General features: G+C 43.6%; 1 protein-coding gene across 1 annotated transcript in view; it reads left to right on the forward strand.

Annotated features, from left to right (window-relative positions):
• The first annotated feature begins 578 nt into the window (after nucleotides 1-578).
• The window catches only part of LOC126419750 (uncharacterized), a 123,684-nt gene continuing 104,117 nt past the window's right edge, over nucleotides 579-20,145 (forward strand). Inside the window, exon 1 of the mRNA XM_050086926.1 lies at nucleotides 579-1,215. The gene's annotated coding sequence lies outside the window, so the exon portion shown is untranslated. The remainder of the gene's footprint in view (nucleotides 1,216-20,145) is intronic.

The following is a 20,145-nucleotide window of genomic DNA, read 5'->3' on the forward strand; positions in this document are numbered from 1 at the left end:
AGGTCCCGAGTTGGAGTCTCGCTCCGGCACACAGTTTTAATCTGCCAGGAAGTTTCAACTACTTACGACTTTCATTCATCTGACGTAATACAGGTACGTTAAATCTTTAGCGTTATGCACTTCCGATACAAAACAAATGCTATACACTATTTTTGTTTTGTTTACGTTACTTTTATTGCAATATGTCTACTAAACGAACTTTAAAGGAGATAAATGCAAGTAACGAATAATTTTTACAGTCACTGTATCAAATTTTCCTGTGCTGTACGTAGTAGGCTACTATGAGTATATTATAGCTGTAAAGAAAGGCATTTCACGAATGATTTCGCCATATTGTCTTGTGCTTTTGATTCGGTGAGTTTGTACTCCACTACTGGCCATTCAAAAGTTCCGCCCGGAGTTTGGCAGAAAAATGGCCGCCGTATCGTCCGGTTGGCCACTCTCTCCCTGTAGAGGCTCTCTAGCAACAGGTGGCAGCTAGCGCCATCTCGTAGCGATGACGTCACCCGATCACTCGCCGCATGCCGCGCGCCCTGCTGCCGGCCGGTGGAACTATATGGGCAGGCACATTCCGCGCACGTGATTCGAGTTGCATTGCATTGCTGCGCGGAAGCACGCAGTGCCAATCCACGCGAAGCTTCTTGCGTTCATGAAATGCATAAAACGCGGCAGAATTAGTCCTTTATATGTCACTACACACTGTAGCGTCCTGGGGAAAAGGTTCGGATAAGCACGTGTTGTGTTGTGTGATAAGTATCCCTCTAGCATGAATGTAAATTGTCACTGTTTATTCACTAGAGCGTTAACAGTTCACACGACTGAAGCTTGTCATACTGTTTTAAAATCGTTCCCGGTTTGAATAACCACAACAAAAGTGTCTCAACAGTGCTTCTTATTTAGTGCGTTTATACGCTTATTTTTAAGCATGCATTTATTAAACGTCTCTGCTAACACATTTTATTCATCGCACCGTAAAGTCTTATCGTGTGTGATTGCATTGTTTATGTGTTGTCGATAACACATCGTCCCAGCACTGTGTCTTTAGCGAAATTAGTGACAGTTTGCGCCTGAAAAGTAGCATGTCACTATGGTGCACTACACTATATTGCTTTCTGTGCGTGTGTGAATGTTTTATCACTCATTGGATTAGGCCACAAGAAGAGGCTGAAGACGTTGGTTCCTCTCCCGTCGGCTGCTACACATCGTCAACAAACGGTGAGTTGGACCTAGCCATTGTTTATAATCTCTTTCTCCTAATTATATGTAAACACTTCGAAGTCCACATTTCGCACTCTCTTGAGTGTCCTATGTTCTGTTGATAGTCCACTTATCCTTGTGGCACTATTTGCGACACATGTAAACAGTCGCTTTTGCAAATTTACATCTTATTTACAATTGAGTCCCTGTTACCTGAATACCAGAAAGCGACGTACTAAATACCTAACTATTTACATAATACATAAATATTAAACTTGTTTACATTGAAACCATGCCTGCATAGAAATATGATGCTGCTATATACTACAGCAGTCTGGTTTAACATTCCTACTGAGTGGCTCATATGTGCAAGATTACTGTCAACACATATGAGACCACGACCGTTCCATGTTGCACAGTACATGTGAAATTCCTAGTCGCAACAAAGGGAAAACGACCGCAGAGAACAAAGCACGAGAGATCCCCCCCTCCAAAAAAAAAAAAAAAAAAAAGAGACAGCCAAAACCCCGAAATTCGTGGTCGCGAAATTAAACCTTCCTCAAAAACCATGTGTGTCAAGCCTGTGTCTCGCCAAGCATAATCGGTTCATCTCATGGTCTTATAAAACTGTGCTTACAACCAGGCATATAAATGAGTCTTAATACTACTTTACTACAGTGTTATCTGTGTCATAAATTGTGTTCACATAAAAATGCATATAGATATATACAATAAACAAACATCAGTAAAAATGTAAATGCATAGATGCTTACTAACTATGAGTCAAAACCTTACAGATATTATTTACATAGATCTGTGGATGTTATTATTTCTGTAGCACATTTCTGGTGGGAAATATGAGAACATGGCATTCATGGACGAAAATTGTCAATAAGAAGTTTCCTAATCAAACATTCTTTAAATGACTCAGTCAGAGGTTCTTCAGAATCAGAATGTTTATTATCCCGTAACATACAAAGTCAAATCACAGATCTGATGTACTGGGGACTCGTCAACATTACATTTACATTACAATTACAATTTGTATATACAGTATTACAAAAACAATATATCAACACTCCAGTTTACATGAATTACAAAGTAATATATAACAACAGTGTTTGCATAGTGGACATATTTTTACAATCATTTATTTGACACAAAACTGCTAAGCTTAATTTACAGGTGATGTTTCCTTGCTCAGACTTCCACATCATCGTTCATAAATTCTTCTACAGAGTAATAAAAATTTTTCCGCTAATAACTTGCGCAGCTTTGATTTAAATTACTCTAGCTCCATGCTATTTATTTGTTTCTTTTTTAGCATGTTGTAGATTTTCATGCCTATTATTCTGGGGTTTGCGCATATGACTTTAACCTGTGAGTAGGAAGCATGAAGTTTGTCTTATTCCTAGTGCTGTATTGATGCTTAATATTGTTGTCTACGAATAACATACGGTTACTGTATACAAAAATAATCAGTTCAGAGATATACAAACAGAGGGCACTTAATACCACTAGATTTCTTAACAGTGGGCGACAAGATTTTTTTGGTCTTGCATTACACATATTTCTAACAATTGATTTTTGTAATTTTAATATTCTAATGATTTTGCTTGTATTACCCCAAAAGATAATGCCATACCTTATAACAGCTTCAAAATAGCTGTGATAAACTACTTTTCTTATCTCCATGCTAGTTGAATATGACAAAATCTTCATAGCAAAGGTCAGGCTGTTTATCTTATTTGCTTTCTATATATGAAGACCAGGATAAATTTTGATTCCTAAAAATTTAACACAATCTGATTCTTTCAGTACTTGGTTACTGCAGGTAATATGAATTTCATTTATCTTAGAGTTTATAGTTTTGAACTGTAGTAAATGTTTTTTTCCAATATGCGATTTTAACACATTTAGTCAGAACCAGTGTTCTACACTGTCTAATAGATTTGTGGCTGTTGAGGGAATTTGTTGTGAGTGATTGGTTTTGATGAGGGCAGCCGTATCATCAGTGAATAAAACTGAGTGTGAATTTATGTTTAGTGGCAAGTCATTTATGTACAGTAAGAATAAAATTGGAACCAAAAGTCAGCCTTGTGGAACACCTTGTGAAATAATCATCCATTCAGAGAAGAAGTTTCCCTTGCTTGATGATATAACTACTCTGTGTTTCTTCTTTGTGAGGTATAACCTGAACCACTCTAAAACATGACCTCCAGTTCCGTATTTTTCCATTTTATACAGGAGCCATTGATGGTTTACACAATCAAATGCTTTTATGAGGTCACAGAACAATCCTGCAACTTTGCTAGACTTGTCTAAGGCAGAACAAATTTTTTTTCACAAACTCATAATAATAATAATAATAATAATAGTATTTATTCAACATCGAATAATCAGATACAATCCGTAGAAATCATACAGTGTCAGGACATCATACAGATTATTTTCTGAATACGTCAGTTTATAAATTACAAACTAAAGATTTGTTTGTATTAATAAATTTTACGTTTTGATGCATTTTACATTTGGTAGTATACAATCACAATATTACAAATATTGTTGTTATCAACATTATATTAGTTGTAGGTTAGTTAAAACTATGAGCTTGACATACTTATGAAGCAATTTTCATACAGGTATAATACTTGTCTAGGGAATGAAAAGGGTTTTCAATTAGAATTCTTTTTAGCTGATCTTTTGTTAGTGGGAAGGGTTGTGAGACTTTTTGGTTGGGCATTGGATAGCTTCAGCCCAGTATGAAGTGCATTTTTTTTCATATAAAGCTGTTCTGTGGCTATTTACATGGTATCTGAACTTTAGCCTTGAATCGTACTGGTACAGGTCACAGTTGAAATTTGGATTTATTGTTTCCACAAGCAGTATAACTTTCAATATGTATACACCTATAATGGTAAGCACACCTAACTTTGGGAACAGATTCCGACACGATTCTCGAGGTTTGGCACCACAAATAATTCTGATAGCTTTATTCTGTAGTATTAATAATGTGCTTAGGTTGGCTTGAGTTGTTGCACCCCATATTTCTACAGCATGGTTTAAATTTGATGAGAATAGGGCATGATAGGCAGTTTTTAGTACACACATGCCGTTACAATATTTGCTAATCATATTTATACGAAACACATTCTTCGACAGCTTACATGCCAAGGAATCGATATGCATGTCCCGTTTGAGGCTGTCCTGGATTGTAATTCCGAAGAACTTTGTCCATTTTTCCTTATTTACAATGTCATTTTCTATGGATAATTTCATGTCAAATTCTATTTGTTTCCGTATGTTAAATTCCATCATTGCAGTCTTTGAAGCACTTACACCTGCCTAATATCGTGTGGGGCCCCCGCGAGGACGCAGAAGTGCCGCGGCACGACGTGGGATGCACTCGACTAACTGGAGGGAGTGGACACCACGAACCGTGCATGGCTGTCCATGAATCCGTAGGAGTGCGACGAGATGGATTCTCTTCTGACAGCACGTTGCCAGACATCCCGGATATGCTCAATAATGTTCATGTCTGGGGAGTTTGGTGGGCGGCGGTAGTGTTTAAACTCAGAAGAGTGTTCCTGGAGCCACTCTGTAGCAATTCTGGACGTGTGGGGTGTCGCATTGACCCGCTGGAATTGCCCACGTTCATGGATGCAGGTGATCAGACAGGATGCTTACGTACTTGTCACCTGCGAGAACCGTATCTAGACGTATCAGGGGTCCCATATCACTGCAAGAGCTACACGCCCCTCACCACTACAGAGTCTCCACCAGCTTGAACAGTCCCCTGCTGGCGTGCAGGGTCGTTGGATTCATGAGGTTGTTTCCATACCCGTACACATCTGTCCGATCGATACAATTTGAAACGAGACTCGTCCCAGCAGGCAACACGTTTCCGGTCATCAACAGTCCAATGTCGGCGTTGAGGGGCCCAGGCGACGCATAAAGCTTTGTGTCGTGCAGCCATCGAGGGTACACGAGTGGGACTTCTGCTCCGGAAGCGCATATCGATGATGTTTCGTCGAACGGTTCGCACGCTGCCACTTGTTCGTGGCCCAGCACTGAAACCTGCAGCAATTTTCGGAAGGGTCGCACTTATGTCAGGTTGGGCGATTCTCTTCAGTCGTCGTTGGTCCCGTTCTTGTAGGATCTTTTTTTGGCCACAGCGATGTCGGGAGACCTGATGTTTTACCGGATTCCTGATATTCACGGTATACTCGTGAAATGGTCGTAAGGGAAGATCCCCACTTCATCGCTACCTCGGAGATCCTGTGTCCCATTTCTCGTGCGGGGACTATAATGCCACGTTCAAACTCACGTAAATCTTGATAACCTGCCATTGTAGCAGCAGTAAACGATCCAACAACTGCGCCAGACAGTCGTTGTCTTCCATAGGCGTTGCCGACCGCAGCGCCGTATTCTGGTTGTCTGTGTGTCAGAGGTGTACATGTCCCGCTTTTAACCCGCCCATGCTTGCCCGGTGGCCAGGCGGGCAGGCCGCCGCTCGTTGTCAACAGAACGGGCAGGCTGCTTCACTCCCAGCCAAGCCAAGCACAACCCAACCCGGGCAGGCTGCGGGAAACTTGCTTGCCTGCCCATATTACTGCTGAGCTGCGCTACGCAGCCGTTTAGTCTGCGCGCGTCATTGTCGTATTATGAACGTTAATCAAAAGTTTTTATTTTACCTGAGCACCAAAAGACAAACCCCAACATTATATATATATGTATTAATTTCAGGTAAAAAAAATATTGGTTTTATTTGTATATTCTTCCTTTACGCGTATATTTCGGGCTTCTTATCTACATAAATAAAAATTAATTGCCAAATGTGTTGATAAGCGTAAAACTCGAGAACGCCTGGACCAGTTCGGCTAAATTTTTTTTGCTGTGTTCGTAATTCTCAGGACAAGATTTTTATAAAATAAAATTTTTCGAAAATCGACCGAAAAATTGGAAAATTTGACAAAAATTGAAAGTGCGTTTTCATTGTGTCCGTGTGTTTGTATTGCATACAATCTTGATGAAATTTTGCACATTATACCTTGAAACCAAGAGGAAGGTCACAGTCTATATAAAATTTCATATGGTGCATGGCAGAGGTTCCTTTACATAACGGAACTCGACAAATTGTACGTATTTATTCCGATCTTGATGAAATTTGGCACACTTGATATTCAAAGCAGGATGAAGGGCGCTGCCTGCTTAAAATTCTGAATGGTGCATGGCGGAGGGTACTTTACGTACACACTTCTACACCAACCTACAATTTTATTCCGATCTTGAAGAAATTTTGCACACTCGACCATCAAGAGGAACATCACTGTCTACATAATATTTCGGACAGTACATTGAAGAGAGTACCTTACAAAAGATTTTGACATCGTTTGCGGGTTACCATGAAAGTTCACTATGTACGCATGTTTCCATGGAGAAGGTTTTTGAATATTTACATGCGCATGTGTATATATATATATATATATATATATATATATGTATGTATATATGTTTATGTATATATATGTATATGTATATGCGTATATATATGTATGTATATGTATATATATATATATATATACATATACATACATATATACATATATATACACATATACATATATATACATAAACATATATAAATATATATATACATATACATGCACATGTAAATATTCAAAAACCTTCTCCATGGAAACATGTGTACATAGTGAACTTTCATGGTAACCCGCAAACGATGTCAAAATCTTTTGTAAGGTACTCTCTTCAAGATCATAGACATTTCGTTTAAAAGAAATGTATGTATACATATATATATATATATATATATATATATATATATATATATATATATATATACATTTCTTTTAAACGAAATGTCTATGATCTTTTTGAAATTTGAGAGCTGTCTGACACATTCACAGTCATCGTGTTGGACAATTCGCGCACAGCAAATGTCGTTTAACAGTTGCAAACCATTTTTGGTTGAGTGAACGTGTTATATTGGCTGCAAAAAACCTTGATGTTAACGAAATGAATTTTCAGATTCAAAATATGACACCTGGCGAATTGCTGACATACAAGTCGGTTTATTCCGTTACTAACTAAGATGATGTAGTCAACTATCCTACGGAATTTTTAAATTCGCTGGATTTCCCCGGATTACCGCCTCCCAATCTGTAATTAAGTCGGATCGGCAATCATGTTGCGAAAGGTAAACCAGCCACGTCTTTGTAATGGCACCCGGCTTGCGGGGAAGAAGTTAAAGAACAACGTAATCGAAGCCACAATTTTAAAAGGAAAGTACAAAGATGAGGACAGTTTGATTCCAATATCACTAAGATTCCGACCGACATGCCATTCGACTTTAAACGGTTATAATTTCCAGTGCAGCTTACATTTGCCATGTCGATAGATAAATCGCAGGGGCAGTTGTTATATGTTTGTGGTATCAATCTTGAAAATCATGTTTTTCACATGGCTATTTGTATGTCGCATATTGCCCTGTCGGGACACCTTCAACTTCATTTGTTTACGCACCAGAAAACAAAACTATCAATGCTGCGTATCAAAAAGTATTACAATAAATGCTACCTAGCAATAAACTTTGACACTGATTCACTCATCACCACAAAAGTTGACAAATATATATGAGTTTTCATAGATAGGTGAAGAGGAGATGAACTGAGGTGGCGGAATCCAACAGAGAGAGGACGAGGAGAAGGATAGAGGGTGGGGGGGGGGGGGAGATGGGCCAAGGGATGGGTTCAAAAATGGTTCAAATGGCCCTGAGCAATATGGGACTTAACTTCTGAGGTCATCAGTCCCCTAGAACTTAGAACTACTTAAACCTAACTAACCTAAGGACATCACACACATCCATGCCCGAGGCAGGATTCGAACCTGCAACCGTAGCGGTTGCACGGTTCCAGACTGTAGCGCCTAGAACTGCTTGGCGACTTCGGCCGGCCAAGGGATGGGGAGTGGGGGGGGGGGGGGTGGAGGTGATCAAAGAGATAGTGGGAGAGGACTAAATGGATAGAGAGAAAATACGGGAGGGAAGATGGACTACGAGAGTATGGAATAAATAAATGCCCAGGCAACGCAATGCAGTCTGTGCTGCACTTTTCAACACCGAAACGGATGGATATTTGTACTAAAGAAGTGAACCTCCACCCCCGAAAAAGAAGATTGGTCACCTCCCCAGAAGAATAAATTATCTACGCCCCTATTAACCACTGTACTGCAATGAGAACCAAATTAAGATTTTGGAAGTCTAGATTCTTTAACTTTAGTATGTTTCAGCCAAGTATGACACCAATTATATAAATATTTAACTACGTTTCCAGGATGTATTTTACTGGTTCTGTGAATTCATTCGAAGTTGGAAAAATCATTCTAAATTGCCAAAATGCATTTTAACAAAATCGAAGGACCTGTTTCGTATCCAGTTCGTCTAAAAACTATAGTACTGGGAATACAATGGCGACCCTGAGCCATTTTTCGCGGCTCCTACGTTTGCGTCATGAGAGTCCACACTTGTAGTCTAGGTCTGCATCATGAGGGACCATATTTCGGACCATCATGATGCAGACTAAGACGACGAGTGTTTACTTGCATGATGCAAATCTAAACGACGACTCTAGACCCTCATAACACAGACCTAAACGACGAGTCTGAATCCTCATGACGCAGATATAGACGCTGTGGAGAGTGGCTCAGAGTTTCCATTATATTCCTACTACAATACATTCATGGAAAAAGACGCTCTTCATTTTAGGAGTATTTGTAGTGTCTAGGTCTTCAGCATCTTGACTCTGCATGTGGGATTCCCCTTAATATAGAAATACAAGAATAAAATTACATTTTGCAATGTGTGTGGAACTCAACAAAATAAATTGTAATTTAAACTCATAACGTGTATTGCCTTACTCCACAAATGAATATTTTATTTTGCAGAACACTTTTCAACATAAAATCTTTACAAATTTTCCTTCAGTTCCCCTGAAAGTATTATTTAGGCCAAACCAGATACTCCTAAAAATATTTGGCTACTTTTGCAAACCCAAGTAACAGAAAATGGTTTACAAACAATAATTAATGTCACTTGGAAGGATTGAAATCAAAAAGTTTAGTCTAAAATAAAAATGAACTGTATGCATTACAAAATTTCTATCTCAGAAATTGACGCCCAGGAAGCACAAGAAAGAAATCTGCACTGTTAATTAGTAAATTTGCGCTCAAACTCATAGTTTCCCGTTCAATGTTCTACTGTATTTTCAATGTGTCTGCTGATTAGTGTTTGAATTAATTATGACGAGATCGTTAAGTCTGTCTGCATTAAGACGTGATCGTTTTTCGCTAATTAGGTTTCCAGCGCAACTAAAAATTCTCTCACTAGACGCACTAGTGGCTGGTATATTTAATATTTTTCTTGCACACACGCAAGTCGAGGAAGTCGTTGGGAGTTATTTTTCCACCACTGTAGAATATCTCCCTCGTTCACACAGTGTTCTTGCAAGTATCTGCTGACTTCATCATGTAGGAGAGGAGGCTCTTCTGCCCAGTCCTCAAATTTCGCCATTTTGTACGGCCCTGGATTTGTTTCTTGGTTTCTGTGATTGGGCACTCGTACTGAAACTGTACAGGTTCCACTTAATATTTGCAGAATAATGTGAAGATCGTACTACACATAGTTCAAATTATAATAGGTTTTAGATGATGCTATCATTTATCGCCCTGTAAAGTCACCAGAAGATCAAAACTAACTGCAGGACGATTTAAATAAGGTATATATTTTTGGTGTGAAAATTAGCAGTTGGCAATAAATAATGACAAGAGCGAGGTTATCCCTGTGTGTACTAAACTAAGTCCGTTAAACTTCGTTTACAAGATCAACCAGTCAAATCTAAAGGCTGCAGATTCTACTTAATACCTCTGATTACAATTACGACCTACTTAAATAGGAATGGACACACAGAAAATGCTGTAGGCGTTTTAATGACAAAACACTCTTTTGGAGCGTTGCTACGAAGTTGGAGAGCCTTACTATTGACGGAAGAGGTCGAAAGAGTCTAAATAAGGGCAACTGGTTTGGTATTATCGTAAAACAGGGGAAAGAGTGTCGCGGAAATTACACAAGAGTTCGGGTGGTAATCATTTCAACAATGGCGTTTTTTGACGTGGCGCGATCTATATATGAAATTTCGATCACCAACTTACACCTCCGAATTCGAAGAGATATTGTTGAGTCCCATATACATTGGAAGAAATGATCATCAGAATAAAATACAAAAAAGCAGCGCTCAGACGGAGAGCTGTAGGTGTTCTATCCCGCGCGAAATTCGAGAAAAGGAGACAAATAAGTTGAAAGTGGTTCGATGAACCCTCAACTAAGCACTTGCGTGTGTCTTGCAGAGTAACCATGTACATGTAGATGAAGAATATATGCATTATCTTAGGAGCTTACCTTCAGCACACATCTGTCGTGCTGCTTGGTAAACTTCAATTTTTTCATCCTCGGTTAACTTTCTTAATGTGCGGTAGTTAGCCACCATAAACGTTGCAATTTTATGCAACATACTAACGCACATTTTCTGTTCTAGGAAGGCATCAGCGGCTTGTTTCAAAGGTTTCATGTCCTGAAAATACATTTTCTCAACATATATATTTCACAAGTGGTTCTATAATATTCAGATGGAATAAAATTACAAACCTCTTCATCGTTATCCCGTACGGTACAGTGAGTTTTTAAGGCATAAAACCACGGTAGAACTAAATGTAGGGTTGGATCCTTGTCACTCTCTAGATCAACTGTGGCTTCTTTAAACGGCTTAAGAAATTCTATAAGCTGGCCAGTTATATGGTGGTCATAAACCAGCATCTTATCAGAGGCACCTTCATTATGTAAAACAGCCTTCACTGAATCAATCTGAGAATGGACTGATACAAGCATGTCAAAATAACTATTCCAACGAGTTGAAACCCACTGCTTTCAAGATGAGTTCAGTCTCACACAGAGACCTCTTCTCTTAAAGTACGAAACCGTAGCCCGCACTGTATTAAGAATGGCTAATATATTTGGAACATTTTCTTTCAAAAAAAAACTGTTCGCTCAGATCCCCCAGGGGGTCCACAACTCTTTTGTGGACACGTGCGTAGCGAGCACGGGACCCCGAGCTAATGTGGCCCTCCTTCCTTTTCCGGGCTGCATACCTTCCCTTCCCTTTCCGCATCCCTCCCCGTCCCCCATCTTCGCCCCCCCCCCCCCCTCACCTCTGTCTCTTTCCTTCCTTTCTCCCCCTCTGGGAGTATGGTTTGTGCCTACGTCCGGAGACGGACGCTCGAAACTGTTCCAAATTCCTTGCTCTTACACTTGCCAGTCCTCGTCCTTCCTCTGTCCTTCTCTTTTCCTTCCCTCTTCTCCTTGCCCTTTTCTCCGCTACGGCGTTTGAGACCCCCTCTTCTTTCCTTTCCCTTTCTCTTCTTTCCTCCCTGTGCGTGTCTGAAGGCCGACCCACGCACTTCCATGCGTAGCCGGTGACGGGGTAACGCGTAATTCCCCGCCCCGGGTAGACAGGTAGGACACGTACGTACCCCCTGGTAACGGCCAGGCCCAGGGAGGGGTGATTACCCGAGCTGATACCTTCCGAAAGTGCCGATTGGTCCCTCCGTCCGTTTGTCGGGAGGTGTGACCTGAGGTGTGAACAATCACCTAAGGCGGGTGTGCCCTCGGCGAGGGCCCCCACAAGGGAGGAGCGCGCCATCGGAGACGCCGGTAATCATGGGGGATTCTTCCGCAATGGTTTCCTCACCTTCCACTATGTCTGCTCACAAACGTAAGTTCACTGAGTCTCAGCCACAGACTGTTCTTCCATCGTTGCCACAGTTCCTTGTTGTTTCTCGGTCTGACGAAGGTCACGACTTTTCCACGGTCAACCCTTTCATTATACAGAAAGGTGTCGACGCAATTGCGGGTCCTGTAAAGTCTTGTTCCAGATTACGGAACGGCACCCTGTTGTTAGAAACACACAGTGCCCTCCAGGCTCAAAAATTGCTGCGTACTTCTCTGCTCCACACCTTCCCTGTCCGGGTGGAACCGCACCGTACCTTAAATTCCTCGCGTGGAGTCGTTTATACGCGCTCCCTCGATGGATTGTCTGACGAAGAAATTCAGCATTACCTGTCTGACCAGGGCGTCACAGCTGTTCATCGGGTTATGAAAAGGGTTGATTCGAACATCATTCCAACCCGCACTGTCTTCTTGACATTTGACAAAGTTCAACTCCCATCAAAAATCAAAGCAGGCTATGAGATAATTTCCGTTCGCCCTTATGTCCCAAACCCTACGCGTTGCTATCGATGTCAGCGGTTCAATCATACCAGCCAGTCCTGTTCCAATCCGGCCAAATGTGTTACTTGTGGCAAGGATGCCCATGAGGGTGCTTGTCCACCTCCATCCCCTCGCTGCATCAACTGTATGGGTGACCACGCTGCCTCCTCTCGAGATTGCCCCGTTTTTAAGGATGAAAAGCTCATCCAGGAAATCAGAGTGAAGGAAAAGGTGTCGACCTTTGCTGCTCGAAAGTTACTCGCCAGTCGACAGCCCACCGTGCCTCAGAAAGGTAAATACAGCGCTGTCCTTGCTTCTCCTCGACCAACAAAGGAGGCGGCCACGCAGACTTGCGACTTCACCTTTAGTACCACGGTCGTCAGATCGGCCAGCGCAAAGATCGCCCGTTCAACCTCACCCCTTTCGCCTGCCCACTCTATGGCTCACCCTTCATCGGGTTCTGTTAAATCTCGAGCCCAAAAGTCAGACGCCAAGTCTTCGAAAAAAGAGCATTCTCGTGAAGAGTTTTTACGTACTGCAACTTCACAACCATCGGTTCCTCCTCCATCTAAACATCATACTTCTAAGAAGGCTACGAAGAAACACAGTTCCTCTCCTTCGCCGCCAAGGCGTGTCCCATCTACAGCACCACCTGAGGGAAATCGCCCTCGGCCATCTTCTGTGTCGCCGAGGCGCACTGCTGGTGGCCGGTCAACTGGCCGATCGTTGGTGGCAGGAGCTGCTCCTGACCAACCTATGGATCAGGATCTTCTGCCTTCGACTGAATGCCATTCCATGCTGTCGGTCGCAAGCTCTGAGCAGTCGTTGAGTTGACAGCACCCTTGGTCACGTTCCTCCATTTTCTGTTCACCCTATGTCCATTATCCACTGGAATATCCGCGGCATTCGCGCCAATCGGGAGGAATTGTCGATCCTTTTACGATCCTACTCGCCGGTCATCTTCTGTCTTCAGGAAACAAAGCTGCGTCCCCATGACCGCTTTGTTCTCCCTCATTTTCAGTCCGTCCGATATGACCTCCCCTCTGTTGAAGGCACTCCAGCCCATGGAGGACTCATGATTCTGCTCCATGATACCCTCCCTTATCACCCAATCCCCTTAAATACTTCCTTCCAAGCTGTCGCCGTCCGTCTTTCCCTTTCTGGATACACGTTCTCTCTTTGTACGGTATACATTCCATCGTCTACACCAATGGCACGAGCTGATCTCCTTCATCTTCTTGATCAGCTTCCACCCCCCTATTTGCTGGTTGGGGACTTCAATGCCCACCACCCGCTTTGGGGATCTCCACATCCTTGTCCACGTGGCTCACTATTGCTAGACGTCTTCCACCAAGCGGATCTAGTCTGCCTCAACACTGGGGTCCCCACATTTTTGTCTGCCTCCACGGCAAATTTATCTCATTTGGACCTTGCGGTCGGTACTGTTCCGCTAGCTCGGCGCTTCGAATGGTTCGCCCTTGATGATACACACTCGAGTGACCACTTTCCATGCGTTCTTCGACTGCAGCCTCAACTGCCATATATGCGCTCGCGTCGCTGGAAGTTTGCCCAAGCCGATTGGACACTTTTTTCGTCTCTAGCGACATTCGATGACCGTCGCTTTCCCAGCGTCGACGATGAGGTCACACATTTTACCGACGTTATTCTCACAGCTGCGGAACGTTCAATACCACGCACCTCCGAATTGCCCCGGCGCCCTCCAGTTCCTTGGTGGAACGAGGCATGCCGTGACGCAATACGTGAGCGGCGACGTGCTCTTCGCATTTTCCGTCACCATCCAACTTTGGCCAACTGTATCCGATATAAGCAGCTCCGTGCGCGATGCCGTCGCGTCATCCGCGATAGCAAGAAGGCAAGCTGGAAATTCTTTATTAGCTCATTTAACACCTTCACTCCCTCCTCGGAAGTTTGGAGTCGGCTTCGACGGTTCTCAGGCGCGCCTAGTTTCTCCCCGGTCTCTGGGCTCACTGTCGCGCATGATACCTTAGTGGACCCCGTCGCAATTTCTAACTCATTGGGTCAGCACTTTGCTGAGATTTCGAGCTCTTCAAATTACCCGCCAGCGTTTCTCCCGAAGAAACGTGCAGCGGAAGTGCGACATCTTGCTTTCTCCTCTCACCATCGCGAAAGCTACAATACTGTTTTCTCCATGCGCGAACTCCAACATGCACTCTCTTCTTCTCGCTCCTCCGCCCCAGGACCGGATGGTATCCATGTCCAAATGTTGCTGCATTTATCAACCCATAGCCAGCGTTACCTCCTTCGCCTTTATAATCGAATTTGGACCGACAGTACCTTTCCCAGGCGATGGCGGGAAGCTATTGTCGTTCCCGTTCCGAAACCTGGAAAGGACAAACATCTCCCCTCTAGCTATCGCCCCATTTCTCTCACGAGTAGTGTCTGTAAGGTTTTGGAGCGTATGGTGAATTACCGTTTAGCTTGGTGGCTGGAGTCCCGCAGTCTTTTAACACCAGCCCAATGCGGATTCCGAAAGCATCGTTCTGCCGTTGACCATCTTGTTGCTCTCTCCACTTATATCATGAACAATTTTCTCCGGAAACGCCAAACGGTAGCAATATTTTTTGATCTGGAGAGAGCATACGATACCTGTTGGAGGACAGGCATTCTCCGCACACTGTTCTCTTGGGGCTTTCGAGGCCGGCTGCCCCTTTTTCTTCGCGAATTTATGGCAGAGCGCACATTTAGGGTGCGGGTGAACACTACTCTCTCCCGTACTTTCTCCCAAGAAAACGGGGTACCCCAGGGCTCCGTGCTGAGTGTTGTACTGTTTGCCATCGCCATTAATCCAATTATGGATTGTCTCCTTCCTGATGTCTCGGGCTCTCTCTTTGTGGACGATTTTGCGATCTACTACAGCTCTCAACGGACCAGCCTTCTTGAAAGACGTCTTCAAGGATGTCTCGATCGCCTCCACTCGTGGAGCATCGAAACCGGCTTCCGTTTCTCACCCAGTAAGACCGTTTGTGTAAATTTTTGGCGACGTAAGGAGTTTCTTCCGCCCTCCTTACATCTAGGTCCTGTCAACCTTCCGTTTTCCGACGTCGCTAAATTCTTGGGTCTTATGTTTGACAGAAAACTGTGCTGGTCCTCCCACGTTTCCTATCTTTCGGCTCGCTGTCTGCGTTCGCTTAACGCCCTCCGTGTCCTGAATGGTACCTCTTGGGGAGCGGACCGAGTGGTCCTTCTCCGCCTCTATCGCGCCTTAGTGCGCTCGAAATTGGATTATGGAAGCATAGTCTACTCCTCTGCTCGGCCGTCTATTCTTCGGCGTCTCGACTCTATCCACCACCGTGGATTACGTTTAGTATCTGGAGCTTTTTACACCAGCCCTGTGGAAAGCCTTTATGCTGAGACTGCTGAACCTCCGCTGTCCAATCGGCGGGCAGTCCTTCTGAGTCGTTATGCTAGCCATCTGTCTTCCATGCCTGCTAATCCAGCGCATGACCTTTTTTTCGACGCCTCCTTTGATGTCGGGTATGCAGGCCGCTCCTCCTCCCTACTACCCCCGGGAGTCCGCTTCCGTCAACTGCTCCATTCTCTTTCCTTCCGCTTTTCTAAAACCTTCTTGACAACTTGGGGTACAGCACCGCCTTGGCTCCGTCCCCGGATCAACTTGCTCAGAGACCTATGTCAATTTCCCAAGGATGGTACCCCTACACTTGTTTACCGTCGGGCATTTGCTGCTCTATGTGCACAAATGACGGATGCCACATTTATTTACACCGATGGCTCGAAAACATCGTTAGGTGTAGGGAGTGCCTATATTGTTGGCGACACCCCAAATAACTTTCGGCTTCCCGACCAGTGTTCGGTTTATACTGCGGAGCTTTACGCTGTTCTCCAGGCTGTCCACTACATCCGCCGCCATCAGCGGATACAGTACGTAATCTGCTCAGATTCTCTCAGCTCTCTCCTAAGTCTCCAAGCTCTTTACCCTGTGCACCCTCTGGTCCACCGGATTCAGGACTGTCTGCGCTTGCTCCACCTGGGGGGCGTCTCAGTGGCGTTCCTCTGGCTCCCGGGACACGCTGGTATCTGTGGAAATGAGGCGGCCGATATAGCGGCCAAGGCTGCAGTCTCTCTTCCTCGGCCAGCTATTCAGTCTCTTCCGTTTACCGATCTACGGAGCGTTTTATGCCGCCAAGCTGCTCATTTATGGCATGCGCATTGGTCAACACTTCCCCACAATAAATTGCGGGAAGTGAAAGCCCTTCCTTGCGCTTGGACCTCTTCCTCCCGAACGCGTCGTCGGGAGGAGGTAATTTTAGCTCGACTCCGGATAGGGCACTGTCTTTTTAGTCATCGACATCTTTTAAGCGGTGATCCTCCCCCACTCTGTCCCCACTGCTCTCAGCTGTGGACGGTCAGACACCTTTTAATTGAATGCCCCTATTTTAATCCGTTACGCTCCCGTCTACAGCTATCGCCTGATCTATCGTCGATTTTAGCAGATGACACGCGCTCAGCTGACCGCGTTCTACAGTTTATTAGTGACAGTGAAATGACGTCAGTCATTTGAAGCTTTTTTTTGGGGGACAACCAACCCCTTTCTATAGTGGATTTTTAAGCATTCCTTCTGCCTTTAGTTACTCAAATTTTATGATTTTGTTCCCATTGCTGCTGATTTTAAATTTCGTTTTTTTCCTGTTTTCTATGTCACGGGCTGGGCGCTAATGACCATAGAAGTTTTGCGCCCTAAAACCACAAAAAAAAAAAAAAAAAAAAAAAAAATGTTCGCTCAGAACATGTTTCAAGACTGTGTTTATACTATGAGCCATGCATGGAAGACGCTGATATACTTCGAGAGCTTTGACAATGTTAGTGCCCTGGTCTGTGACAAACGTAATTTTGGCAATGTCTTCACGAGAAACACCCATAGTTTCTAAGCCATCTTCCAACTCGTTTCGAATATTCGAGCCAGTTTTTGGGCAGTCAGGAAACGCAGAGCACATTAGTACATATTTATTCAAACGCCAGTCTGAATTTATGTAATGCATTGTCACGGACATGTAATGCACCCCTTTGTAATTGTCTGTCCATAGATCAATTGTACTGGCACATATACCAGAACGAATCGCATGCACTATATCTGGGAGCATTTTGCTGCGCACTTTATCAGCTAAGGTTTGAACTTTCCTAGCTACTGTCACTCGGGAAGGCATAACATTTTTAATATCGACTGAGCCATATTTTTTACCTATGTCGATCAGTGTCTGCCCTAAATTAAGAAATCCTTCTCCCTCTATACTGCTAAATGGTCTCAGGTCCTTAGCACACATTTCGACGTACTTTTCGGCCACTAAATCTTTGTCCTCTTTCAAGATATTTACGGAGTGAGGGAACTGCTTGTCAAATTTGCACACATGTCGTAACATACTCGAGGTTCCCGAATAAGTACTTAAGAGCTTTTTACATAGTTTGCATTGAGACACACCTACCGATTTATTTGAAGCGGCCTCATAAACACACGAAAACGTTTCCCATGCGGCACTTGTGCTCTGTTTCGTTACCAGCATGTATTCGGCAGTTGTCAATTTTTTTTCAATCTCACTAAAGTTCGACCTATTCATTGTGCTCCCTCCACCGTTGCGATAAATGAACTGCAGGCTAACTACCTGGCTACTCTAGTCACGGTAGCTTGACAGCGCAACCTGTTGTCAGGCGCAGCAAGCTGAGCGGGTCCCGTGAAGCTTGGCAGGCTTGCGGGAACCCAGGTAGCCCGGGCTTGCGGGAGCCCGTATCGCCCGCATTGCCCACTATGCCTCAGTACACGAGCACTCTTGTGTTTACATCGCGGCAGGCTGACCTGCATGAATGGTTGCAGAGGTGCTAGGGGCAAGCAGGCTGCAAGGGGAATTTGTACACCTCTGCTGTGTGTCTATTTGAATGCGCACGCCTGTGTCAGTTTGTTTGCCGCTTCGGTCTATGTCAGGCCCGTAGTATGGGATCGGTACCACGACGCCTCTGTCCTCGGAGACGACCGCTGCACTGCCGTTTGCTATTAAAAAGACGCCGAATGCATGTCACGAAAAAGGACTTTGGCGGGTAACGTAACTCTGTCTTCAGTTATTAAAATTACCAATCAAAATTTGCGAATATGAGATGAAGGGAAGGACGTCATGCCAGAAAAGTTAAAAACGCTGTAACTTTGTGGCACCACTTTACTTCTCTCACAACCAATTAGCGTCAGAAGCAACCACCACCTTATACGCATGTATTACGAAAATTTGCACGGCATGTGTCACGAGAGACGCCCGGGAGGCGCGGCCGTCGTACCCCCCCCCTTCACGGACACCACCCGAGTTTAAGTTGCACGAACAATGTGGCCATCTGATCAGCCGACCCGGATCAGGAGAGCCACCGCAGCACATTTCAGTTACCACTGTCTATACTTTTACAAATAAATTCGTAATACTTTGTCAGCATGAACAGGAAGGAATCACGATTCACACTCGTAGCAGTGCAAGTTCAAAAACATAACAAAGTGACTTCTTTTTACATGTAAACTAAGAAAAAAATATTGAATTTAATTGATGAAAGGAGAAAATATAAAAATGCAGTAAATGAAGCAGGCAAAAGGGAATACAAACGTCTCAGAAATGAGATCCAAAGGAAGTGCAAAATGGTTAAGCAGGGATGGCTAGAGCACAAATGTAGAGGCTTATTTCACTAGCGGTAAGATAGATACTGCCTACAGGAAAATTAAACAGACCTTTGGAGAAAAGAGAACCACTTGTACAAATATCAAGAGCTCATATGGAAACCCAGTTCTAAACAAAGAAGGGAAAGCAGAAAGGTGGAAGGGGTATATAGAGGGTCTATACAAGGTTGATGTACTTGAGGACAATATTATGGAAATAGAAGAGGATGTAGATGAAGATGAAATAGGAGATACGATACTGCATGAAGAGTTTGACAGAGCACTGAAAGACCCGAGTCGAAACAAGGCCCTGGGAGTAGACAGCATTCCATTAGAACTACTAGCGGCCTTGGGAGAGCCAGTCCTGACAAAACTCTACTATCTGGTGAGCAACATGTATGAGACCAGCGAAATACCCTCAGGCTTCAAGAAGAATGTAATAATTCCAATCCCAAAGAAAGCAGGTGTTGACAGATGTGAAAATTACCGGACTATCACTTTAATAAATTACGGCTGCAAAATACTCACGCGAATTCTATACAGACGAATGAAAAAACTAGTGGAAGCTCACCTCGGTTTCTAGCATTTGTAGACTTAGAGAAAGCTTTTGACAATGTTGACTGGAATACTCTCTTTCAAATTCTAAAGATGGCAGGGGTAAAATACAGGGAGCGAAAGGCTATTTACAATTTGTACAGAAACCAAATGGCAGTTATAAGAGTCGAGGGGCATGAAAGGGAAGCAGTGGTTGGGAAGGGAGTGAGACAGGGTTGTAGTCTCTCCCCGATGTTATTCAATCTGTATATTGAGCAAGCAGTAAAGGAAACAAAAGAAAAATTTGGAGTAGGTATTAAAATCCATGGAGAAGAAATAAAAACCTCGAGGTTCGCCGATGACATTGTAATTCTGTCAGAGACAGCAAAGGACTTGG

Source organism: Schistocerca serialis, chromosome 9 (genome assembly GCF_023864345.2).
Source record: "Schistocerca serialis cubense isolate TAMUIC-IGC-003099 chromosome 9, iqSchSeri2.2, whole genome shotgun sequence".
NCBI classification, from domain to species: domain Eukaryota; kingdom Metazoa; phylum Arthropoda; class Insecta; order Orthoptera; family Acrididae; genus Schistocerca; species Schistocerca serialis.